Source organism: Panthera uncia, assembly GCF_023721935.1.
Source record: "Panthera uncia isolate 11264 chromosome E2 unlocalized genomic scaffold, Puncia_PCG_1.0 HiC_scaffold_20, whole genome shotgun sequence".
Taxonomy (NCBI): domain Eukaryota; kingdom Metazoa; phylum Chordata; class Mammalia; order Carnivora; family Felidae; genus Panthera; species Panthera uncia.
The window spans coordinates 8,412,556-8,440,145 of NW_026057589.1; the positions used below are offsets into that span (position 1 = coordinate 8,412,556).

At 42.0% G+C, this 27,590-nt stretch overlaps 1 pseudogene; it reads right to left on the bottom strand.

Annotated features, from left to right (window-relative positions):
• Positions 1–9,612: 9,612 nt before the first annotated feature.
• On the bottom strand, positions 9,613–9,968 carry LOC125916651 (60S ribosomal protein L37a-like; annotated as a pseudogene).
• Between the last annotated feature and the right edge of the window lie 17,622 nt (positions 9,969–27,590).

Below are 27,590 nucleotides of genomic sequence, written 5' to 3' on the forward strand. Positions count from 1 at the left end.
TTTTGGGAAGGGGAAGCATGCTATGAAGTAGGAGCTCAAGGAAAAAGTGGGGTTGAAGGAGGACTATTTAGTTCACTCACTTTCTTTTTATTTATTTTTAATGTTTATTAATTTTGAGAGAGAGAGCACAAGCAGGGGAGGGACAGAGAGAGAGGGAGAGAGAGAATCCTAAGCAGGCTCTGTGCTGTCAGCACAGAGCCCAATGTGGGGCTCGATCTCATGAACCGTGAGATCATAACCTGAGCTGAACTCAAGAGTCAGTCACTTAACCAACTGAGCCACCCAGGCACCTCTAGAGTAGTGTGTTTTTCAAACTGTGGGTTTTGATCCTTTATGGGGCCAATTAAATGAGTGATGACTAGCACTTAAAAAGGAAAGAAAGAAATAGAGCCAAAAAGAAACAATAGAACACATCACACACAGTAAGAGTGAGCATTGTTTCATGAAACTTTGGTGTCTTGACTTCTAACACCACAGATTAATTTTGCCTATACTTGGATTTATGTAAATGGAATCATAATGCTATGTACCCTCCTTTGTCTGGATTCTTTCACTCAATGTTGTGTCTGTGAGATTCTTCTGTGTTACTGCACGTTACTGGAGCCCATTCATCTCACTGCTGTGCAGTATTCCACTGAGTGACTGCATCAATTGATTTATCCATTCTACTGTTGATGCCCTTGAAGAATGTGACGTCTTGACAGTGGCCCAACAAATGAATGGAATAATGTGCAGCAGGTGTTATCTGAGTCACCAGGCCCTACCCACCTGGGGGTAAAGATAGAGTTGCCATGATATGTTTGAGATACAGAATAGGGAGGATTTGCATAATAGGGGATGAGGACATGACCAGAAAGGTAGATGCTTCCTGAAGATCCTGTAGCTCCCTGGGATTACCTTTATCCTACTGTTTACCATGTATTCTAGAAAATGTCTGTTCATCTATCTGACTCCCCACTAGATGGTGGAGGAGACAACATCTTATTCTTGCTGAATCTATCCCTGAGCCACGCCTGAGGCTGGCACACAGTGGGCATTCAGGAAATGCCTGTTGAACTGGACTAGGTTGGGGCCACTTTAGGAGAGCCTTCATTACCAGGGGTTGGGACGTAATACTCAAAGGTGATGGGAGCCATAGAAGATTTTTGAGCATCAGGAGGTCATAATCAGAAGAGAGTTTTAGAAAAATTACTGAGCAGCAGCAGTGAAGAGGAGGATGTTTTGGAGAGGGGAAAACTGGGGGTGGGGGTGGGGGCACGGGGGCTGGTTAAGAAGTTAAGAAGCTGTTACAGAAATGAATGAGGACCTAAATTAGGGTCGTGGAGGAGGAAACAGAAAGGAAAGGACCAGCTTGGGCCACATTGCTTTTTTCAAAGTATGGAATATGATCTCATTTTTATAAAACCATGTACTATTTGTGTGTGTATTTTAAAATATAATATGTACAAAGCATCTTATAAATCTCTAAGCTTGACAATAATCAGCCAAAGAGGCTTTGGAGGAAATGGTGTGGGTGTTTTTTAAAATAAGACCATATATTTTTCATTTTTACAGAAAACCCTCTGAGGGAGGATGTTGTTAGCTTCACTTTACAGGTGAAGAAACTAAGGCTCAGAGAGAGTTTTAATCCCTTGCTCAAGGCCACACAACCAGTATTCTTACCACTACAGTAGGCTTTCCCCAGAGATACTTTGAAGGAATAATCAAGGAGTCTTCATGATTAATTAGATGAGGGAGGGGAGGAGGGGAAGAAAAGAGGAAGGGATTAAAAATGACTGGGATACTTTGAGCCTGACCAAATGGGAAATAATCAGTAAGTCAGGAGGGAGTACTGAGTTATTAGGGGAAGGTTTAAGCCAAAGGAATGAATATCTAATGATGGAATTCGGTGCATCACATCAGGAATTAGAGGAAAGTCCCTAAGTATACTTCTTACTAGCTGGCCCTGCCACTGAGCACCTGAAGCCCCCTGGAAACTGGGCATTTTCAAGAAAAAAAAACATTCAGCCCCACACTTCCAGGCAAGTGGTATGTTCCTCTGGGTTCTTGGGTCCTTCTGTATCAGCAGATTCTGCTTTCTGTGCCTCTATGTGGCCTGATTGATTGACCAGGCTTAAAAGGCCTGCTGTTGAATTTGAGATCTCAGGCTTCCAGGCTCTATAGGTCATCAGCAAAGACCTAAGGGCCTGGCATGAACGCGAGGTTCTTATTCACCCTCGAAGACATTATAAACCACAAGAACACAAGCCTGGCAGACAGGAATGGCCGCCCAGCTCACTGGGCACACTGTGTCCTCTTCCGTCCATCCAGCATGATTCATAATTAAATCTGTGGCAGGCAGGAGGCAAACTAGAATTTTGTGCACTGGTGTTGGAGAAGCATTTTGATGACAATTTAATCTCAAAGGTCTAGTGTTCCAGACCTTGAAATTCTTGTGGCATTCTGAGTTGAGGCTGTTCCTCCCTACCCCTCCCTGGGACCATCCCTTGGGAGGGAGATGACCCAAAGGGAGAAAAAAAGGTTGGGTCACCGGGTATATTAGTTAGAGTTCTCTAGAGAAACATAACCGATAGGATAGACGTATAGAGAGAGAGCAAGATTTATGATGAGGGATTGGCTCATGCATTTGTGGAGGCTGAGAAGTCTCACAGTCTGCTGTCCTCAAGCTGGAGCCCAGGAAAGCTGGTGATGTGGTTCTCGTTCAAACCTGAAGTCCTTAGAAGTGGGGGAGGGGCAATGATGTAAGTCCCGGTTTGAGTCCAGGGGACGGAGAACCAGGAGCACAAATATCTGACGGCAGGAGATGATGGATGTCTCCAGCTCAAAAAGAAAGCAACGCCACCCTCTCTCTGCCGTTGTGTTCTATTCAGGCCCTCAGTGAATGTGATGATGTCCACCAGCATTGATGAGGACAGTCTTCTTTACTCAGTCTACTGACCCAAATGCTAATCTCTTGCAGAAACACCCTCAGAGACATATTTAGAAGTAATATTTAACCAGTTATGCAGGCATCCCTTAGCCAAGTCAAGCTGACACAAAATTAACCACCAGGGCGCCTGGGTGGCTCAGTCAAGTTGAGCGTTTGACTCAATCTTGGCTCAGGTCAGGATCTCGAGGTTCATGGGATCAAACCCCGAGTCGGGCTCTGCGCTGAGAGTGAGTAGCCTGCTTGGGATTCTCTCCCTCCCTCTCTCTCTGCCCCTCCCCTGCTTGTGCATGCTCTCTGTCTCTCAAAATAAATAAAAATAAACTTAAAAAAAAGTTAAACATCACACTAGGTAAGGTTTAGGTTTAGAAAAGTGTGCTACTGGAGATACCATATTCTCAGGCCCCATGTATTTCCAGTTAAATATATCATGAAAAAAGAAAGCCAGCATGTGAGCAAAGTACATAAAGAACTCACAAAAGGAAATTCAAATGGTACGTAACCATATTACAGGGTCACCATATTATACAACTCCAGGGGGCAGCATTCACACTGAATGCTATTCACAGAGATGCACATTGTGGTGGTCTATAAGAGAGGATGCTCAACCTCTCCCATAATAAAAGAAATGCCAGTTAAAACAAGAAGGTACTAGGTTTCCATGTGCTAGATTGGTAAAGCTCGAAGAGTTGTTAAATTCTGTGTTGTTGGGAGTGTAATATGGTGCCATCTCTTTGTGGAGGGTGTAGTAGATTGGCTCTCTCAAACTCATTCATTCCACCCTCTTCTAGCTGGAGATGTAGGAAAGCTAAACCCTACACTTCCCATACTCCCTTGCAGTGAGGGTTCCACCCTCAATGAATGAGACTTCTGTTGCTCCACATCCCTGTCTGCATTTGGTGTTATCAGTGTTCTGCCTGCTGGCTTATTCTACTAGGTGTGTAGTGTTATCTCGTGGTTTTAATTTGTGTTTCCCTGGGGCACTTCTGTGGCTCAGTAGGTCGAGCACCAGACTTCAGCTCAGGGCATGAACTCACAGCTTGGCTCGTGAGTTCAAGCCCCGTGTTGGGCTCTGTGCTGCCAGCTCAGAGCCTGGAGCCTGTTTCGGATTCTATGTCTCCTTCTCTCTCTGCCCCTTTTCATGCTCTTTCTCTCTCTCTCTCAAAAATAAATAAGGATTAAAAAAGTTTTTTTAATTTGCATTTCCCTGAAGACTGGATGTGAAGCATCTTTTCAAATGCTTATTTTCCAGCTGTATATCTTCCCAAGTTTTTTGCCCATTTCTTTCTTTTTTTTTTTTTTTTAGCCTTTATTTATTTTTGAGAGACAGAGAGAGACAGAGAACGAGCAGGAGAGGAACAGAGAGAGAGAGAGACACAGAATCTGAAGCAGGCTCCAGGCTCTGAGCTGTCAGCACAGAGCCTGACATGGGGTCCAAACCTACGACAAACCGCGAGATGATGACCTGAGCCGAAGTCAGTTGCTTAACCAACTGAGCCACCCAGGCGCCCCTTTGCCCATTTCTTAATTGGGTTGTTTGTTTTCTTGAATAGTTCTTTATCAGGTATGTCTTTTGCAAATGCAGTCTGTGACTTTTTCTTTTCTTCAAGGAGACTTTCACAGAGCAGACGTTTTTAATTTTAATGAAGTCTAGCTTATCAATTCTTTCTTTCATGGATTATGCCTTTGCTATTGTATGTAAATGGTCATTACTGGGGTGCCTGGCTGGCTCAGTTGGTGGAGCATGTGACTCTTGATCTTGGGGTTGTGTGTTCGAGCCCCATCTTAGGGGTAGAGTTTACTTAGAGAGAGAAGTCATTGCCAAACTCAAGGGCATCCAGATTTCCTCCTATGTGATCTTCTACAAAGGATTTATAGTTTTACATTTTACTCTTAGGTCTATGATGCATTTTGAGTTAATTTTTGTGAAGGGTGTAAGGTATGTGTTTATTTCTTTTTGTTTGTTCCTTCCTTCCTTCCTTCCTTCCTTCCTTCCTTCCTTCCTTTCTTTCTTTTTTTGCATGTGGATGTCCAATTGTCCCAGCACCATTTGTTGAAAAGACTGTTCTCCGTTGAAACACAACACCTTTGCTCCTTTTCAAAGATCAATTGACTATATGTTGGTCTATTTCTGGGCACTCCATTCTGTTCTATTGATCTACTTGTCTATGCTTTTGCTAATATCACACTGTCTTGATTACTGTAGGTTAACATTAAGTCTTGAAGTTGGGTAGTATCAGTCCTCCAACCTTGTTCTTCTTCATTATTGTGTTGACTATTCTGGGTCTTTTTTATGAGAAGTAAGGGAGATGATTCATTTTCAGAAATACCAAATAAAATCTGTGCTATCTAATTAATAGGTTTACAACCTATTGGAAATATGTACGAAACCCACCCCCCTCACACAATGGAGTCCCAAACCCTTAGACACTTTGCTTCCTATTCTTTCCCCTTCCCTTTCATGGGCTTATTTTTGTGGGCTTTGAAATGAGCCTGCACTGAAGAACAGAGAGAGGAGGGACTGAAAGTCTCTGAGTCACCTCAGGGAGTGTCCAATCAGATTACTTTTTGCCTTACATGGGCATAGGCAACATCCAAGTAAGGCTGTAACCTCTATAGTACTTAGCCAATACATGCTAGGAGATAAATTGTAGGCTGTGACTCCCTGAGTGTGCCTGTCCATCAGACACCCAATCTTGCAAGGACATTTTTTTTTAATGTTTATTCATTTTTGAGAGAGAGACAGACAGACAGAGCCTGAGTGGGGGAGGGACAGGGAGAGAGGGAGACACAGAATACAAAGCAGGCTCCAGACTCTGAGCTTTCAGCCCAGAGCCTGACACACAGGGCCCACACCCACAAACTGTGAGATCATGACCTGAGCCAAAGTCAGATGCTCAACCGACTGAGCCACCCAGGCTCCCCAACAAGAACATTGATTAAAGCCTCGCGTCACTGTGCTCCGAGTCTCTGCATCCCTCCTTTGATTGGGTCGGTGGGCTTATTTCTCACATTTTTGATTCAGGCTGGCTGGGTCTGAGAACTCAGAGAGGGTCCTGCAGGACCAGTCAGGAGAGTCCTTGGTTTGTCATAGAATAGAAATCAAATGCAAGCTGAGAGGAAGTGAGAGCAGAGTTTGTTAAAGATATAGAGAGAGTATAGATAGGGACAGAGTGTCCAGAAGACTCAGAAAGGAAAGAAGAGTGAGTCTCATCTTTGCTTGGGATCTGGGGTTTTTATTGAGGATTGTGGTCTGGTGATGTGTCTCCTGCAGGGTCCAGGAACTGGTTAAAACAAAGGCAAGTGTTTAGGTGTCCTCCATAAGTCACTTATACTCTGGAGCCAAGGGTCTTATGAGTCTGTGGTCTTGGAAAAGGTACCTGATGACCTCACTCAGTCACTCCTTAGATGCTTAGATGTTACCTCTTGTGCTGGAAGACTCCAAAGAAATCATTAAGTCCTTGACCTTTATAAGGAGGACATACCTCATCTGTACCAGAGGCCTGTGTAGGGCAGGGATGTAGGTTCTGGCAAGAATAGAGACAGCAAAGATGCAGTCTTTCATGGGGTCCCTTCAGTTTTCTTGTCTCATTTTTCTTCTCCGTATAAACTTTAGAATCAGTTTGTCAGTATCCACAAAATAACTATGTGGGATTTTGATTGGGATTACATTGAATCTATAGATCAAGTTTGGAAAAACTGACACCTTGATAATACTGAATCTTCCTATCCAGGAACATGGACTATCCATTTAGTTACTTCTTTGATTTCTTTTATCAGAATTTTATAGTTTTCCTTGTATAGATGTTGTACATATTTTGTTAGATTTATATGTAAGTTTTATTTGGGGGGTGCTAACATAAATAGTATTATGTTTTAAATTTCAAATTCCACATGTTCATTGCTGATACATAGAAAACAAATTGACTTTTTTTCTTTATATATTAACCTTATATCCTACAGCTTGCTATTAATCACGTAGTTCCAGGAGGTTTTTTTGTTGATTCTTTCTCATTTTTTGCATAGATGATCATGTCATCTGTGAACAAAAAGTTTTATTTCTTTCTTCCCAATCTGTATCCTTTTTATTTCCTTTGCTCATCTTTTTTAAAATATTCATTTTTTAATAAAAAAAAGACCATTTTTTAAATTTATTTTTGAGAGAGAGTGAGCAGGGGAGGCGCAGAGAGAGAGAAGGAGAGAGACTGAATCCCAAGCAGGACCCGCACCATCAGCACGGAGCCTGATGCAGGGTTCAAACTCACAAACCACAAGATCATGATCTGAGTCGAAATCAGGAGTTGGACGTTCAACTGACTAAGCCAACCAAGCACCCCAAATATTTATTTATTTTTGAGAGAGAGAGAGAGAGAGGTAGAAAGAAAGGGGGAGAGAGAGAGAGAGACAGAGAGAGCAAGCACAAGCATGGAGAAGGGGCAGAGAGAGAGAGGGACAGAGGATCCGAAGCAGGCTCTGTGCTGACAGGAGAGAGCCCAATGAGGGGCTCAAATTCACAAACTGTGAGATCATGACCTGAGCTGAATTCAGACACTCAACTGATCAGGCCTCCAAGGTGCCCCTCCTTTTCTCATCTTATTGTATTAGTTAGTACTTCCAGTATGATGTTGAAAGGCAGTAGTAAGAGGGAACATCTTGCCTTGTCCCTCATCTTGGTGGGAAAGCTTTAAGTTTCTTGCCTCTAACTATGATGTTAGCTGCAGGTGTTTTGTAGATACTATTTATCCAGTTGAGGAAGTTCCCCCCAATTCCTAGTTTACTGAGAATTTTTATCATTAATGGATATTGAATTTTGTCAAATGCTTTTTCTGCATTTATTGATAATGATTATGAAATATTTTTTAGCCTGTTGATGTGATGGATTACATTAATAGATTTTTTTATTTTTTTTATTTTTATTTTTATTTATTTATTTTTTTAATTTTTTTTTTTCAACGTTTTTAATTTATTTTGGGGACAGAGAGAGACAGAGCATGGACGGGGGAGGGGCAGAGAGAGAGGGAGACACAGAATCGGAAAGAGGCTCCAGGCTCCGAGCCATCAGCCCAGAGCCTGACGCGGGGCTCGAACTCACGGACCGCGAGATCGTGACCTAGCTGAAGTCGGACGCTTAACCGACTGCGCCACCCAGGCGCCCCAATAGATTTTTTTAAATGTTTATTTGTGAGAGAGATAGAGCGTGAGTGGGGGAGGGGCAGAGAGAGAGGGAGACGCAGAATCCAAGGCAGGCTCCAGGCTCTGTGCTGACAGCTCAGAGGTCAAACTGATACAGGGCTCAAACTCACAAACCTTGAGATCATGACCTGAGCCGAAGTCGGATGCTCAAGTGACTGAGCCACCCAGACACCCCACATTAATTGATTTTTGAATGTTGAACCAGCTTTGCATACCTGGGATAAATATCATTGTATACAGTTCTTACACATTGTTGGATTTGAATTGCAAATGTTTTGTTGATATGACAAATATGTCCATGAGAGATATTTGTCTTCAGTTTTCTTTTCTTGTAATGTCTTTGGTTTTGGTATTAAAGTAATGTTGTCCTCATAGAATGAGTTCAGAAGTATTCCCTCTGCTTCTATCTTCTGGAAAAGATTGTGGTGAGATGGTATAATTTCTTCCTTGAATGTTGTCATTCAATTCAGTGTTGTCACTAGGGAACCCATCTGGGTTTGATGCTTTCTGTTTTGAAAGGTTATTGATTATTGATTCCATTTTTAAATTGATATAAAGCTATTCAGATTGTCTATATCTTCTTGTATGAGTTTTAGTAGATTGTGTCTTTCAGGGAATTGGTTAATTTTATTTAGTTATCATATTTGTGGACATAGGCTTGTTCCTTGATTATCCTTTTTATATCCACAGGATCTGTAGTAATGTCCTCTCATTCACTTCTGATATGAGCAATTTGTACCCTCTCTTTTTTTCTTAGCGTGGCTATAGGCTTATTGATTTTATTGATCTTTTCAAAGAACCAGGTTTTGGTTTTATTGATTTTCTCTTTGATTTCCTGTTTTCAATTTCATTGATTTCTGCTCTAATTTATATTATTTCTTCTCCTTATTTTGGATTTAATAATTTCTTTTATTTTTCTACCTTCTTAAGGTTCAAGCTTAGATGATTGATTTTAAATCTTTCTTTTCTATGATTCAATACTGTAAGTTTCCCTTTAAGCACTACTTTTGCTGTATCTCACAAATTTTGATAAGTTGTATTTTCATTTTTTTAGTTCAAAATATTTTCAAATTTACCTTGAGGTTTCTTCTTTGACTCATCTAGAAGTATATTGTTTAATCTCTAAGTTTTGGGGGATTTTCCAGCTATCTCTCTGTTATTGATGTCTCATTTTAATTCCATGTGGTCTGATAGCAGACATAGTATGGTTTCTATGTTTTTAAATTTGTTAAGGTGTATTTTATGGCCCAGAATGTGGCCCATGTTGGTGAATGTTCCATGTGAGCTTGAGAAGAATGTGTATTCTGCTCTTGTTGGATGAAGTAGTCTATAGATGTCCATTATATCAGTTGATTGATGGTGATGTTGAGTTCAACTGTGTACTGACTGATTTTCTGACTGCTGGGTCTATCCATTTCTTTTGGTTGTTGTTGTTATATAAACCCATTTATTATAGGCTAGCAATATTTCGAATGGTGGAGTTTCTATTGGTCTTAAAACTCCTTCAGTCTCCTGATGGCCGACTTTACTGTGACAGCAGAAGTGCTGTTGTAGTGGTGTTGTAGGTCCAGGCACCACAGCTATAGTTTTCATGCAGGAACCACAATGCCAGATTTCCATAGCTCATCTTTTCATCTTGGTTTTGCCACAGAAGGAGCAAGTGTACTTGGCGTGCTGGCGTATTTCCATCTTCTTCACCATTTTCCTGAGAGAGGCACCATAATGGGTCCCATATTTACTGACAATTCCATCCTTCTTGGTGCATTTAGCCATGTTGCTGCAAACTAGATCTGAGCCCAGAGAGGACTATCCATTTCTGATAGAGGAATGCTGAGATCTTCAACCATAATACTGGATTCATCTATTTCTCCCTGAAATTCTATCAGTCATTGACTCACAGATTTTGAATCTCTGTTGTTAGACATATATATAATAAGAATTGTTATATCTTCTTGGAGAATTGACCCCTTTATCATTATTCAGTGCCCCTCTTTAACCCTGAAGACTTTTTTTGCTCTGAAGTTCGTTGTGTCTAAAGTTTTTTTTTTTAAACATTTTTTTAAGTGTTTATTTATTTCTGAGATAGAGACAGAGCATGAGTAGGGGAGGGGTAGAGAGAGAGGGAGGCACAGAATCCGAAGTAGGCTCCAGGCTCTGAGCTGTTAGCACAGAGCCCGATGCGGGGCTCGAACTCATAAACTGTGAGATTGGGACCTGAGCTGAAGTCAGTCGCTCAACCGACTGAGCCACCCAGGCGCCCCTGTTGTGTCTAAAGTTAATATAGTTACTCTTGCTTTCTTTTAATTAGTGTTAGAATGGTATACCTTTCTCCATCCATTTACTTTTAATCTATATGTGTCTTTATATTTAAAGGGAGGGTTTTTCATAAATGACATATAGTTGGGTTTGATCTTCTCTGACAATGTATCTTTTAATTGGTGCATTTAGACCATTGATGTTCAAAGTGATTATCGATATAGTTGGAATAATATCTGCCATATTTGCACCTGTTTTCTATTTGCTCTCCTTGTTCTTTTTTTTTTAGTGTTTATGTATTTTGAGAGAGAGAACAAGTGGGGGAGGGGCAGAGAGAGAGAGAGAGAGAGAGAGAGAGAGAGAGAGAATTCCAAGCAGGCTCCACACTGTCAACATGGAGCCCAACACTAGGCTCCAACTCATGAACCATGAAATCATGACCTAAGCCAAAATCAAGAGTCAGATGCTTAACTGACTGAGCCACCTAGGTGCTCCTTGTTCTTTGTTCTTATTTTTGTCTCCTGCTCTTTTTCTGCTTTTGTGGTTTTTATTGAGCATTTTATATAATTCCGTTTTCTTTCCTTTCTTAGCATATTAATTTACTTCTTGTTCTTTTCTTTTTTTTTACTTTTTTTTGTAATTGCCTTAAGTTTGCCCTACACATTTATACCTAATCCAAGTCTACCTTCAAATAACACCAGACTGCTTTACAGGTTGTGTGAGTACCTTATAATAACAAAATAATCTTGATTCTCCCTCTTGTCCCTTGTACCACTGATGTCATTCATTTGACATATACATAAGCATATATATACATAATCAAATACATTGTGGCTATTTATTATTTTGAACACATTTATCTGTAGATCAATTAAGAGTAAGAAAAAGAGGGACTCCTTGGTGGTTCAGTCAGTTAAGCATCAACTCTTGATTTCAGCACAGGTCATAATCTCACAGTTCATGAGATTGAACCCCACATTGGGCTCTGCACTGACAGTGTGGAGCCTGCTTGGGATTTCTTCTCTCTCTCTCTCTCTCTGCCCCTCCCTTGCTCTCTCTCTCTCCCTCTCTCAATAAATAAGTAAACATTTAAAAAAGAATAAGAAAAAGAAAAGTTTGTATTTTAATTTCACTTATTCCTTCTTTGATGTCCTTGTTTTAAAAGTGTATATTGATTTTGAGAGAGAAAGAGAGAGAGAGAGAGAGAGAGAGAGATTGAGAGAGAATCCCAAGTAGCCTCCACAGAGTCAGTGCAGAGCCCAATGTGGGGCTCAGTCTCATGAACCATGAAATCATGACCTGAGACGAAATCAAGAGTCAGACACTTAACTGACTGAGCCATGCAGGTGCCCCAATGCTCTTTCTTTCTTTATGTAGATCTGGGCTTCTGACCTATATGTTTCCTTATCTCTAAAGGAAAATTTCTTGCAAAACGGGTCTACTGGCAGCAAATTCTCAATTTTTGTTTGTCTGAGAAAAACTTTATTTCTCCTTTACTTTTTTTTTTTTGAGAGAGAGAGAGCACAAGCAGGGGAGGGGCAGAGAGGGGCACAGAGGATCAGAAGTGGCCTCTGCACTGACAACAACCAGGAGATCATGACCTGAGCCCAAGTTGGACACTCCATTGACTGAGCCACCCAGGAGTCCCTATTTCCTTCATTTTGAATGATAATTTCACAGGGTACAGAACTGTAAGTTGGTGGAGTTTTTCTCTCTACACTGTGAATATTTCACTCCACTCTCTTCTTGTTTGAATGGTTTCTGAGGAGAACGTGAATTTAGTTCCTAATTTTGATCCTCCATAAGTAAGTTATATTTTCCTCTGTCTTCTTTCAGGATTTATCTTCTTACTTTCTACTTTTTTATTCTTTAAAAAAAATTTTTTTTTAACATTTATTTATTTTTGAGACAGAGAGAGACAGAGCATGAACGGGGGAGGGTCAGAGAGAGGGAGACACAGAATCTGAAACAGGCTCCAGGCTCTGAGCTGTCAGCACAGAGCCCGAGGAGGGGCTTGAACTCACGGACCGCGAGATCATGACCTGAGCCGAAGTCGGCTGCCCAACCGATTGAGCCACCCAGGTGCCCCTCTACTTTTTTATTCTTTATCTTTGACTTTCTATAGTTTGAAGATGATATTCCTTGGTATAGCTTTTCGGGGGCATTTATTCCATGTGGTGTTCTCTGAGCTTCCTGGTTCTGTGGTTTGGTGTCTGACATTAATTTGGGGGAAATTCTCAGGCATTATTGTTTCAAAGATTTCTTTTGTTCCTTCTTCTCTTCCTGGCATTCCCATTTACATGTCTGTAACACCTTTTGTAGTTGTCCAACAGTTCTTGGATATTATGGGTTTTTTCCCACTCTTTTTCCGTTTTCTTTTTAGTTTTGGAAGTTACTCCTGAAATATCTTCAAGCTCAGAGATTCTTTCCTCAGCTGTGTCCAATCTACTAATAAGCCATTAAAGGTATTCTTCATTTCTTCATTTCTGTTACACTTTTTTTTTTTTTAATCTCTAACATTTCTTTGGGTTTTTTCTTAGAATTTCTAACTCTCCGTGTAGGTTACCCATCTCTTCTTGTATGTTGTCTACTTTATCCATTAGAGCTGTTAGCATTAAAATTTTTTAATGTTTATTTATTTTTGAGAGAGAGAGAGACAGAGCTTGAGTGGGGGAGGGGCAGAGAGAGAGGGAGACACAGAATCCGAAGCAGGTTCCAGGCTCTGAGTTGTCAGCACAGAGCCCGACACAGGGCTCGAACTCACAAACTCAGAGATCATGACCTGAGTTGAAGTCAGACGCCTAATCAACTGAGCCACCCACCCAGGCACCCCAGAGCTATTAGCATTTTAATTACAGTTGTGGCAAATTCCTAATCTGATACTTCCAACGTCCCTGCCATTTCTGAGTCTGGTTCTGATGCTTGTTCTGTCTCTTTAAACTGTGTTTTTTGCCTTTTAGTATGTCTTGTAATTTTTTTTTTTTATAGCCAGACATGATGCACTATGTAAAAGGAACTTCTGCAAATAGGCTAAGTAATACAGTAGTAAGGTGTTGCTGAGAGAAGAAGTGTTCTATAGTCCTATGATTAGGTCTCAGACTCTTTGTGAGCCTGTGCCTCTGGACTGTGAACTTCACATGTGCTTCTCAGTTGTTCCCCCCTGTAGTTGGGATATTATGGCTAGGGTGGACTGGAGTTGAATTTTTCCCTTCTCCCACATGGATTGCTGGAGTCAACTGGAGTTGTATATTTATTTTTTATCATAGTACTTTTCAAAAATAAAATAAAATTACCTTCAGTCCTCCCTAAATTTACAGAGTCTAGGAGACTCCTTTTCATTGCTCTTATTTTCCCCTCTTACTGTCTTCACCATAATAATCAGTCGGGGCTTTAGCAGCACTGTGGTTGGAGCTGACCTATTTTGACAAAATTTCTCTTTCTTGAAATTTCTATGAATTGAGAGGAAAAGGTCTCAGCAAATCCCCCAGCACTGGTTTGTGAGAGGAGAGTGTATTAGTTAGGCTTTTTTTTTGGACAGGCAGAGATGACCCTGCAGGATTGATGGTTTATTGCTGTCCCTTGGCTAGGACAGCCAGCAGGCAGCATGGAGAACTGAGATCCACCTCAGCATTGCCAGGGGACATCCTGAGCACAGCCGCTGCCCTGCTTTCTTATCTGGCGTTTGTGCTTCTTGGGGGAGCCAGTGAAGCTGCTCCTTGTCTTTTCAGCCACATGCAGTTCTGAGAGGATCTCAGCCCACTACCTCTGCTGCTGTGTTGTGTCTCATCACTCACCGCTTGGGCCAGGGCTGACTGAACTTAGAGTGGACAGCAGATCCGGGAGAGTTGGGACAGTAACTCTCAGGCTGGCCTGAGCCAGTCAGTCTCCCAGTCCGGAAAGGAAAGGAAAGGAGAGGAGAGGAGAGGAGAGGGGAGGGGAGGGGAGGGGAGGGAAGGGGAAGGGGAAGGGGAAGGGGAAGGGGAAGGGGAAGGGGAAAGGGAAGGGGAAAGGGAAGGGGAAGGGGAAGGGGAAGGAGTAGGGGAAGGGGAAGGAGTAGGGGAAGGGGAAGGAGTAGGGGAAGAAGGGAAGGGGAAGGAGTAGGGGAAGAAGGGGAAGGGGAAGGGAAGGACGAGGGAGGGTGGGCCTCCCCAGCGGCGCCTGGGTGCCTCAGTCAGTTAAGCCAATGAATCTTGATTTTGGCTCAGGTCATGATCTCACAGTTCATGGGTTCAAGCCCCATGTGGGGCTCTGCTCTGGCAGCATCAAGCCTGGTTGGGATTCTCCCTCTCTCCCTCTCTCTCCCTTTCTCTCTGCCCCTCCCTTGTGCTCTCTGTCTCTCTCAAAATAATAAGCTTAAAAGAAAATGTTAACCCAAAGTGCAGCTTCATTGAAAGGAAGTTTCAGGCATTACCTGCTGGTGGGAAATTAGCTGGTGTGAAAGTGGGGAGCAGAAAGCAAAGAACCTAAGAGTGTCCCTAAGATGTGTTTGTATCAGGAGAGAGAAAAGGAGGAAAGAGAGCAGCTTGGGATGGGCTGATCTAACCTAGCAGCTGGATCATTCATTCAGCAAGTATCTGTTAAACATCTAACAGTGCCAGGCCTGTTCCAGACTTTGGAAAAAATTACTCAAAAATCTCAGCCCTCCTTGTGCTGATTTGGCAAGGGTGGGGACGGCAGTGTAAGAGGATGCGAGAACGATGATCATAAGAAAAGGTAAATTATATTACATTAGAAAGTGAGAAGTGCACAGGGCGCCTGCGTGGTTCAGTTCGTTAAGCATCTGACTCCTGATCTCAGCTCAGGTCTCGACCTTAGGATTGTGAATTCACGCTCCTCTTTGGGCTCTGTGCTGGCTGTGAAGCCTACTTAAAAAATAAAATTAAAAAACCCACAAAACATATGCCCACATTAGAACCTGTGTATAAATATTCATAGCAGCATTATTATTAATAGTCGACAAGTAGAAACAACCCTAATGTCCACCAAATGATGAATGGAAAAAGAAAATGGGGTATATCCATACATTGGAATGTTACTTGAAAATAAAAAGAAATAAAATACTGGTACATGTTACAAACATATACCATATCTTTGAAAACATTATTTAATGTGAAAGAAACCGGTCAGTAAAGACCACATATTGTACAATTCCATTTAGATGAAATATCCAGAAAAGACGAGGCTGTCAAGACAGGAAGCAGATTGGTAGTGAGGAGTCTGGGAGGAAATGAGGACTACTAAGGGGCATAGAGCTTCTTTTTAGGGGTGATGAAAATACTCTAAGATTGATTATGGTGATGGCTGTTCAAGTCTGTGAATGTACAAAAAATCCTGAATTGTGCACTTTCAATTGGGGAACTGTATGGTAGGTTAGTTACATCACAAATAAAGCTGTTATTTCTTAAAGGCTTGAAAGAAAAGCACACAGCACAATTTCCCTAAGGGGGGCCGTTACTGCAGAACACCTCATGTGAGCGTGGGTCACAGCCTGACATTGAGACCAAGCCGACCACAAACGACTCCAGCCAATCACACTTGGCGATGCCTGGTCATGCTCTGGTCACACGGAGCTGTTGGTACTTAACATCGATCATGGGAGCTCGGGCTGACAGAGCTGATTACACATAGCACATATAGCAGTGGCTAAGGGCACAGACTCTGCGATGACACAAACCTAATTTTGAACCGTGGCTCTCTGTCTGATGACCACTGGCAAGTTAACCTCTCTCAGCCTCAGTTTCCTCATGTGTACATGAGAGATGATAATACCTGCTCCACAGGGAGGTTAAGGGGATTAAAGGAAACTCTACTGTAGAACAGTTAGCACAGTGCTTACAACACAGAATAAACTTTACAGACAAGGACAGAGAATTTGAATTCTGTTGCTTAAAGACCAAAGTAGTGACTTTGGAAGGCTGCTACCTGCTCGGCACCTGGCTTTTATCTGGCTCCTCTGTGGCAAATACGCACACAGCCTAAAGCACTGGGCTCTGCCCTAGAGCCTCTTGGCCACCTCCACCACATCACTAATGAGCAAACCTGAGCTTCCGGAAGCTTCTAGAAGAACATTCCAACTAAGAAACTGGAGCTTTTGATGCAGATCCAGAACATGAAACAACATGGACCCTCAAAGCATGAGCTGAGACAGGGAGCTATAAAAGAAACTCAGAATAGGAAATAATTGCAATTGGTTACCCCAGGAATGCAGAGGCATTTCAACAACAGAAAATCTATGTAATGTAATACATGCACCTCACTGTATGGTTAAAGGAGAAAAATGTGATCATCTCAATAACTGCAGGAAAAAGTAGGTAATAAAATTCAATATTCATTTATGATTAAACATTAGTAAACCAGAGTTAAAGAGAAAGTCCTGTTCCTGACACATACGTATCAAACAACATACATAATGGTAAAACAATAAAACTATTCCCAGACTAGGAACAAGGCAAGGATGCTGGGTATTATTCTTACTATTTGATATTGTAATAGTAGCCAGCTGATTTTCAACAACGATCTCCAAACTACCCAACAGGGAAAGAATATTGTCTTTTCAGCAAATGGTAGTGGATATCCAAAGGAATGAAGCTGGACTCTTACCTTATACCATATATAAGAATGAACTAGGGGCGCCTGGGTGACTCAGTCGGTTAAGCGGCCGACTTCGGCTCAGGTCATGATCTCGCGGTCCGTGGGTTCAAGCCCCGCGTCCGGCTCTGTGCTGACAGCTCAGAGCCTGGAGCCTGCTTCAGATTCTGTGTCTCCCTCTTTCTCTGACCCTCCCCTGTTCATGCTCTCTCTCTCTCTCTCTCTGTCTCAAAAATAAATAAATGTTAAAAAAATTAAAAAAAAAAGAATGAACTAGAAATGGATTAAAGACCTACATATAAGAGCTAAAACTGTAAAACTTTTAGAAGAAAACATAAGTACACATTTTCATAACCTGGGATTAGGCAATGATTTCTTAGATATGACACTAAAAGTACGAGCAACCAAAGAAAAAATAGATAAATCAAAACAAATACTTGTGTGTTTTATTTTTTTTTAATGCTTATGTATTTATTTCGAGAGAAAGAGAGCACATGTGGGGGAGGGGCACAGAGAGAGAATCCCAAGGAAGTCCCATGCTCAGCCCTGAGCCTGATGCAGGGCTCGATCCCACAATCCCGAGATCGTGACCTGAGCAAATATCAAGAATTGGATGCTCAACTGACTGAGCACCCAGGTGCCCCAAAACTTGTGTGGTTTTTTTCTTTTCAGTTTTTTTTTTAAGGTTTATTTATTTTTGAGAAAGAGAGAGACACACGAGCAGGGGAGGAACAGAGAGAGAGAGGGAGACACAGAATCTGAAACAGGCTCCAGACTCTGAGCTGTATGCACAAAGACTGACGTGGGGCTCGAACTCACCAACGGTGAGATCATGACCTGAGCCGAAGTTGGACGCTCAACCAACTGAGCCACCCACGTATCCCAAAACTTGTGTTTTTTAAAGGACATTATTGAGGGGCACCTGGGTGGCGCAGTCGGTTAAGCGTCCGACTTCAGCCAGGTCACGATCTCGCTTGAACTTCGGTTCAGGTCATGATTTCACTGCTCATGAGTTCCAGCCCCACATCAGGCTCTGGGCCAACAGCTCAGAGCCTGGAGCCCATTTCGGATTCTGTGTCTTCCTCTCTCTTTCTCTGCACCTCTCCTGTTAATACTCTCTCTCTCTCTCTCGAAAATAAATAAACATTAAAAAAATCATTAAAAAATAAATGTTAAAAACTTTTTTAAAAACAAAAATGGACAAAGTATTGAAGGTGTCTGGCTGGCTCAGTCAGAAGAGCACGTGACTCTTGATCTTGGGGTCGTGAGGTTGAGCCAGCCAGGTGACCCGTAGCTATAATTTTTTTTTAATGAAAAATAACAAATGTTGGCAAAGACATGGAGGAAAACTTCAGAAACATTCAGAAACTTCATGAATTGCTGGGAGAAATGTAAAATGGGACAGCCGCTATGGAAACCAGTTTCGCAGTTCCCCAAAAAGTTATACATAGAGTTACCACACAACCCAACAGTTCTACTCTGAGATATATATCCAAGAGAATTGCAAATGTGTTTTTGTACAAAAGCTTGTGCATGAATGTTCATAGAAGCATTATTCAGAAGTAGAAACAACGTGGATGTCCATCAACTGGTGAATGGATAAACAAAATGTGGTTAGTCAGTAAATGGACAAGTATTCAGCCGTAGAAAGGAATGAAGTACTGATTCATGCTACAATGCAGATGAACCTTGAGAACATTATGCTAAGTTTAAGAAGCCAGATATGAGACCATATATTGCATGATTCCATTTATATGAAATGTCCAGAATAGTTAAATCTAAAGGTGCTTTCCAAAGGCTGAGGAGGAGGGGGAATGGAAATTTCCTACCAATGAGTTAGGAATTTATTTTGGGGTTAATAAAAATGTTCCAGAATTAGATAACAGTGATGGTTGTACAGCCTAAAAACTCTTGAATTCACCAGTTTAAAATGGTGAGTTTTATGGTATGTGAATTATATCTCAATAAAAACAACTACGAAGTTAGAAAATCCAGTTCCAGAAATTCTAGTTCTTGGTACACTTTAGGGACACACACACTCCCCATGCACCAGGGGTATATATAAGGATGTTTACTTTAGTAGATTCAAGGTGACCACAAATTCTTTGCTTTCCCTCCCATCAAAGGTGGGTCTATTTTCCCACTTTTTGAATCTGAGCTGGTCTTTTGACTTTCTTTCTCTTTCTCTTTCTTTCTTCTTTTCTTTCTTCCTTCCTTCCTTTCTTTCTTCTTTTAATGTTTATTTATTTTTGAGAGAGAGAAACAGAGTGCAAGCAGAGGAGGGGCAGAGAGAGAGAGAGAGAGAGAGAATCTGAAACAAGCTCCAGGCTTTGAGCTGTCAGCACAGAGCCTGACGAGGGGCCCGAACTTGGGAACAGTGAGATCATGACCTGAGCTGAAGGTGGGCGCTCAGCTGACTGAGCCACCCAGGCACCCCTGTGACTTTCCTAAACCAATATTGCTGAGACCTTGGAGCTTCTGCTGTCACTTTCTTAGAACATTGCCACCATTTTCTGAAGAAGTCCAGCTGGAAAGAGACAGCCAGAAATCCCAGCTGAGGCTCCAGACATGTCATTGAGGCCACCATAAGCCAATCAGTCAAGCTGCCAGTTAACCGCAGCTTGTTTCAGTTAACCGCAGCCATTAAGTGAGTCCAGGTGAGATCAGAAGAATCATCTTGTCATCCCACAGAATCATGAGAAATAACAAACTATTATTGTTTTAAGCCACTACATTTTGGGAATGGTTTGTTACCCAGCAATAGCTGATTGATACAATACTGGGACAACTTGCCTGAAAGATCAAAACTTGGGAAGCAACCCAAGTGCCGGCTGGATGATGTAGTGGTTAAGAGCCTAACTTTGGCTCCAGACTTGGGCCCCAAATCATACCCTGACAACTTACCAGCTGTGTGATGATGAGAAATTTGATTTATGCCTATGCCCTCCTAGGTCCTTGTGAGAATTAAAGGGGTTAATATGCAGAGAGGACTTGGAAATGTTTCTGGGAGAGAGGAATGCTATTAAGTGTTGGCTATTGGTATTACATGGCCACCAACAAAATGTGGTCCATGTATGTGCTGCAGGTGATAAAGGAGTAAATTCATGTATATCAACTTGGACAATTCTTACAAATATGTGACTTATTGGGAAAAGTAAGTTGTCGGGCTATTACAATTATGTAAAACTATTTTTTAGATTCAGGGAGGAGCACATAAACCATTTCAGAGTGTTTGCATCTTTGGAGGTAAAGATGGGAATGAATTTCTAAGTAGAAATCAAGTATTTTTACCTTAATCACGATATTCTGGTTGCACATTTTGGACACAAAGGACACTGGTTACATCATTTTGGAAGCAAACTAAAGCTAAAACTCTAACATTTGTTCATTTGGTTTGGTGGGAATGTTTTTTTTCTTCCTTGTCCTTTACTTCCACCCCTCTCCAACCCCCCAAATTCCTGTAACTAATTTAATTACAATTGTTTTGAATTCTTTCTTCCTGCATGCAGCTTGGGGATCTGGCCTTCTCCAGTCAGCCCTGACACCTGTCTTGTCACAGGCAGGCTCAGCCAGTGTGCACAGCACCTGGTACTGCTCTCCAGGGCCCCCCAGCTTGGGCCCACCCATGCCCGCAGGTGGCTGTATTATTGCCGAAGTTTCAGATCTCACTCTTTGATCCTCAACGTGCTTGAAGAGTATCAACTCATTAGCTTCACTGTCTGAAAATAAGGGCTTTCCCCATCCTCCACTGCAAGGGGTCCTGACACCCTCCTACAATCAGCTGCAGGTAAACCTTAGGGAGGGGTGTTTGTACAAAAGATGTCTGGGAAAGGGGGAACACAACAGACACACACGCCAGAGGCGATTTCCTTCCGTGGCAGATGCCAAATGAAGGACTTTATCAGGCTCTTTAAATTTTTAAAGACTTGTTGGTGATGTTTTGTCTTGCTGTCCCTGTTTTAACGAGGAGGGCACAAAAATGGGTTCTGGTGTCCTTAACTACTGTGTGTGAGGGTGTGAGAGCAAAGACCGCTGCAGAGGGCTATAAAATACAGATTAGTAGGTGAGGGAGAGGCTTGGAATCAGGAGACCTGCTCCTGGATTCTTCTGTTTGGACACTTCTCTCTTGTCAGTCCAGGGTTTTATATCCACAGGGAGATCCTGATGTTCTTTTTGGTTTTCCTTGATAAGTTGCATAATTTTGGAAGCAAACTAAAGCTAAAACTCTAACATTTGTTCATTTGGTTTGGTGGGAATGTTAGACACTCTGGAAAATTGGAGTTTGGATAAGACTGGTTGTTTTTGTTCTTTTAGGATTTTATTTTTAAGTAATCTCTGCACCCAACATCAGGCTCGAACTTACAACCCCAAGATCAAGAGTTGCACACTCAACCAAATGAGCCAGCTAGGTGTCCTGGATAAGACTCGTATTTAACTCACAAATAACACACGCTCTCTGTAGAAAACTAATAGGAAAAAAAAAAAAAACACAAAACATAGATAAGCCAAAAAGGAAGAAAGAGAGAGAGCACCTAGTATGTACTAGCACTGTGCTAGGAGCTAGCGATATCATGGGGAGCAAACTGTAAATCCCATGAAGACACACACCTTGTCTGTTATGTTTCGAGGTTGGCACTGGCCTGCTTGCTGGGAAATTGTAGAGCTTGAGCTGGGTGCTGGTTACACTGGTATATACATTTGTAAAAATTATTCAAGCTTCACATTTAAGATTTGCACACTCAACTAAGTGTAAGTTATTTCTCAATAAAATAAAATGTTCTAAGAAGTATTTCTCAGAGTATAGGCCTACCATTAGGTGGTTTTAAATCACATAGGCCACCCCCTGCCCCTCCAAAATTCCTTTTAATTCTCTTTCAGTCCTTGAAGGAGAAAGTTTCACTTTGATGTCCGTATGTCTTCAACATCTAACACTTAGTGATTTCCCTTTTTAAACAGAGCTGATCCTAGGCTCGGCCCCCAGCAGGCAATAATCTCCAGCTGGAACCTAGTGACATTGTTTTATTTTTATTGAACTGATTCACTATTTATGGCAAGTGGTGTTGGTTTCCCATTTGATGTAGTAATGTTGCTTTTTTTTTTAAGTAAATATTTCCAGCAAATTTAAATTAAAAGTGAGTTGATTTTAATACTAATTTTACATATAGAGTACTCCTGGGATATGGATGGGGCAAAAACAAAAATGATTCCTTTTCTTTTTTTTTTAACAATTTTTAATTTTTTAATTTTTTTTTTTTTTAATTTTAGAAAGAGAGAGAGCAGGAGTCAGGGGAGAGGGGCAGAGGGAGAGAGAGAGAGAATCGATGTTGAGTGTGGAGCCCAATGTGGAGCTTGAATTCATGACCCTGGGATGGTAACCTGAACCAAAATCAAAAGTCAGATGCTCAAGTGACTGAGACACCCAGGCACCCCCAAAGACTATTCTTCAATGACTGAAGTTTGGAGAACATGGTTCTAGTAAATTTGAGCTAGAAAAACAAACTGTCACTTGGCTGCACATACACACCTGCAGCTACACTCTCTGTTGAAGGAAACTTGAAAAGAATTGTCCATACATTTTTCCTCACCTCTAATTTACTCTTCTGTCTAATCCAGTATTGTTACTGGGTTGACTTCTTGCTAAAACTATGCTCCCAACAAACTCGAGCAGCCAAATTCAATGGACATATCTCTGACCACATCTTTCAAGCTCCCAGCAACTTTGACCCAACTGATCACTTCCTCTTTTCTGAAACCCTTTCATTTGTGGACTTCAATCTTATGGTTGGTTTTCCTTTTACCTCTCTTAGTCCCTCCTTCCCTGCCCAGTCTTCAAATGTCACAGGGCAACAGGGCTAATCCAATGCATCTAAGTGTTGACTGTTCGGAGATACCCATGTTGGTATATCCAACCCTGCCCATAGCCCATGGTGAACTTGACATCTGCATCTGGCTAGCTCCAACTTTACAATCCAGATGTAACTTGATTCCTCCTGCACTTGATTTTGTCTCCATAAATAGCACCATCTCCTCTTTTCCTTCATCCTCAAAATCAATCTATCATCAAGTCTTGTCAATTTCACCCCAAAGCTCTATCTGGAATCTGACCACTCTACTTCATCTTGTCTTGTGGCCCCAGGCAAGCTCATCATCTCTTGTCTGGACCCAGCACCAGCCTTCTCTCTTGTCCTTCATTCATTCCTCCTGCCCCCAGTTCATTTTCACACAGCAGCCGGAAGGATTGCTACAAAATATAAATCAGGCAATATTCCTCCTCTGCTTAAAATTTTTCAGTGATTTTCTTTTATTCTGGAATAAAAGACTACTCTCTGTGGCTACAGAGCCCTATATGATCTGGCGCACACCTGTTTCTCTGCCGTTACCTCATCTGTCTCTCTGATTCATTCTGCTTTGGCCACACTGACTTCTTTGTTCCTGGTTTGTAGAAGTTGCTTACCTCAGGACCTTGGCACATGCCTGTTCCTTCTGCCTGGAATACTTTCTCCCAACTTTTCCATGACTGACTCCTTCTCAGCCTTCAGGTCTTAGCTTCAGTGTTGCTTCCTCAGAGCATCTGCCCTGACCATTCTGTCAATAAATTGGCTTCCCTAGAGATTTTCTTGTTACTTTATCTCCACCTTAGCACTTTCAGTAGTCTCTAATTATCTTGTTTGTTAACTTCTCTACTTTTTTTCTTATAAACTCCTTGAAAGGACCTTGTTTATTTGATTTACTGCTGCATCCTCGATGCCCCAAATAGCACCTGACACATGGTAGGCCCTCAATAAGTATTTCTTGAATGTAATAAATAGAGAGGTAGGTGGGGACTAGACCAGGCAGAACCTTGACAGAGCATAGTGCAGAGGCCTTTAGGAATTTTAATCAGATAAAGTGATCAGTTTGTTTGTTTGTTTATGTTTTATGTTTTATTTGTTTATTCATTTAGGAAGTTTTATTTTAAAACGTTTCTTTATTTTGAGAAAGAGAGAGAGTGCAAGCAGGGGAGGGCAGAGAGAGAGGGACAGAGAGAGAGAGAGAGAGAGAGAGAGAGAGAGAGAATCCCAAGCGGGCTCCATGCGGTCAGCGCAGAGCCCGATGCGGAGCTCAAACTCACAAACCATGAGATCATGACCTGAGCCAAAATCAAAAGTCAGACATTCAACCTACTGAGCCCCCCAGGCGCCCCTATTTAGGCAGTTAAGTGATCAGTCTGACATGAGTGGGGAAAACAGGTAGGAGGGGAATTAAGGAAGGCTACTGCAGTCGTCCAGGAGAGAGATGGTAGAATAAGATGCACAAAGCATTTAGCATTTGATGATATGGACAAAGGGGGAGTTACTATTACCAATAAAGCAGGCAAGCAAGGGCTGCCTGAACTGACTAAGGGAAGTGCTGAGTTCAGAGAGAGAGAGAGAGAGATTTGTGTATCCTATGGAATTTTTGAGCCCCCAATCTCCTCCTCTGGTGAAAGGCTAGAATTTCTTCCCTTGTCAAGTTATTTGAACTGTATTCTGACAGTTTATTCTTCATTCATATGTGCGTCTTCCCACTTGTGTTTCTCCTCATCACCACTGGCTGGGAGGGAGAATTTCATAGAGAGAGCTTCTAACACTTCTCATTAGCTGTGTGACCTGGTTGGGCACCCAGTCTCTCCGAACTCAGTTTCATCTGTAAAATGAAGACTCTGATATCTATCCTGTCCATCGTGGGGATCAGGGAATAACTGTACCAAAAATATTTTCAAAATTCAAGAAAAAGTATTACTATTATTATTTCATTCAACAAATATTTATTAAGCACCTGCTAAGTGCCAGGCACTGCCGCTGGTGCTGGGAATATAGTAATGGTGTGCGGAGAGGAGACAAAAATCCAGCCCTTATGGGGTTGGTTATTATGAAGTCCATTTAGATTGTGGGCTTTTTGGATTTTGATCATCTTTTCAAAATTGTCTGATCGCCATGGGCTCCTGTTAAAAAGTATATATTCTTCACCCAACCAGAGTCTTGGTCAGAATAGGGAAGGTAGAATGCAGGATTAACTAACTCCCTGAAGTTGTTCAGAAAGAACTGAAAATAAGAGATTATGTGGATTAAAGTGCCTCCTTTTTTCTTTCCCAAACACTGATCAGCCAGTCAGAAATCCTGCGTACATGTCTGTTTATACACTGAATTTTCCAAAACAGTTCTTATAAGAAGTGGCTTCAGATGCCTCCTAGGGAAAGCAAGTCCAAACGTCAGAACCAGCCATGTGACCTTGAAGGAGAAGGCAGTGAAGATAGCAGAAACTGCTGCCCTTGGCAGTGTTTTTGTCTGCCAGAGAGCTTGCTGTGCAGCTGGGGCAGGCCACCTTCCTGATCTGGATCTAGGTGTCTTCATCACCAGAACAAGGTCAGGGTTTCCTGAATACCAGTTCATGGAGGCCTGCTGGGTTAGCAGCATCTCAATCACCTGGGGATCTTTTAAATATCCAGATTCCTGGGCCCCATGGACCAACGAGTCTGATTCAGTAGGTATAGGATGGCATCCATCATCTCCTCTATTTTTAATTTGCTTCCTGAGCAAATTTTTGATATGCATCCAGATTTGGGATGTTACTAGGGTAGATCAAACTCTTTGTGCCTCAGTTTTGTGATGTAAATGTGATCTGTAGACTGTAATCATTTCTCAGATGGTAGAATTGAGAAAGTTATCTTGCATAATACACTTAGGACACTGGCACGTATTTGTAAGTTTTCTTTTTTTTATGTTTATTATTTTTGAGAGAGAGAGAGACAGCGTGCGAGCATGAGCGGAGCAGGGGCAGAGAAAGAGGGGGATAGAGGATCTGAAGTGGGCCCTGTGCTGACAGCAGAGAGCTCCGTGCGGAGCTTGAACTCACAAACCTCAAGATCATGATCTGAGTCAAATGCCCAACTGACTGAACTACCCAGGTGCCCCAGCACTGTGTAAGTTTTAACTCTTCTATCAGTCAAGTTCCAATAGGGAAGGCAAAAAACACTGTGAGTCTTTAAAGCAAAGGGAACTTAATACAGAAGTGATGGAGAGGCTGAGAAGTCAAATAGAGGACAGTGATGTGACCTACAGATTAGGCAGCAAGAAATCATCCACCACTGAGCAGGAAGAAGAGAGGGAAACGGTGGTGTTACTGGAGCCCAGAGTCTGGCAGAACCTGGAACCACAGCAGGAGCTGGAGCTGTAGACAAGACACAGCCTTTGCCAAGACACTGCTGTAGGAGAAGAAATACCCTGGCCTTTCCATTGTCCCACCCTCTAGTCTCCCTCTAGTGCTTCCCACTGTCCGACCCCAGCAGGAAGTTATCTCTCAAGGGAGCCTGGGAAACCTAAATTGCAGGTCACCTGCCTCTTAGAGGAAGGATGAAGAATGGCTTTGAGGATAGATTATTATTATTATTTTATTGTTATTATTATTTTCCTTAAGGCCCTTTTTGGCCATACACTTCTCAAAGTCTCTAGACCTTGGCCAACCACAAGTCTTCAGGGCTTTGTGAGTGCTTATCGATTAATTGATTCTGTGTGCTCGGTGTACACACATACATAAATGCTTGGCCTCTGATCTCTGGAAACTGACAGCTCAGACCTTGGCAAAACTTCACCAGTGCTGAAGGCAGCACAGCCCCTCCCAAGATTCAAGGAAAGGGAAGGCATATGGATCAAGTTTCTTGCTGGGGATCAGCTGTCTCAGCACCTTAAAGTATTCAGAAGTGATAGATGGAAGGAGTTGGCCAGTGACATTGCCAGACAAAAAGGAAGGTCTCAGAAAAATCAAGAACAAATATAAAGAAGTAAGACTATGGAATCGTTTGTTCAGAGCACTGGGCAGTGGAGGGGAGGGACAGGAAATAGGACCTCACCCGGTTTTAAGGCTACTTCCTAGAAAAGACTACAAAATACCCGCTTGTCTTTGGGACACATCCCCATAAATGTGCTGTGTGGGAGTGGAGATCTGGGAATTTTTGCTACCAAAAATGGGCAGGAAAGCTCTTTCTAAGTGTTTCTTGGAGGACCCAGAATTTAACCTTGAACCAGGGGCAAATATGTTTATTTTAAGAGGTTTTTAAGAGAAAGGATTGGATATTGTAGAATTCTTCCTAATATACCAAAGACCTGCTTCACAAATTCATTCTTCCAGCAAATATTGATGGATAGCAGCTTGGCAACTGGTTCAGGCAATGAATGCTGGAGTGAGGCAGAACTGGGTTGCACTGTGGCTCTGCCTCTGCCTTAGCTGTGTGATCTTGGGCAAGGGACTTAACCCCAGTTTCCTTGTCTGTGAAAAGAGAATAATATGAACTACTATGTCAAGTTGTGAGGATTCGAATGAGTTCATGCATAAAAGTAATTAGTACAGAGTCTGTGTCCAGTGTGTGCTCAGGAAATAGCAGTAGTTCATTTTATTATGACTTGTTTTATTTGTATGACACTTTGCAAAACATTTATCTCTGTATTAGCTCATTGGATCTCTCATCAGGAAGATCTTGTTGATTTCATCCATTCAATAAATACTTGAGTATTTTATGCTAGGCTGTTCTAGGCGCTGAATGTACAACAGTGAACAGCAGACAAAAATACTTTTCACGGGCATCTGGGTGGCTCAGTCGGTTAAACCTTCA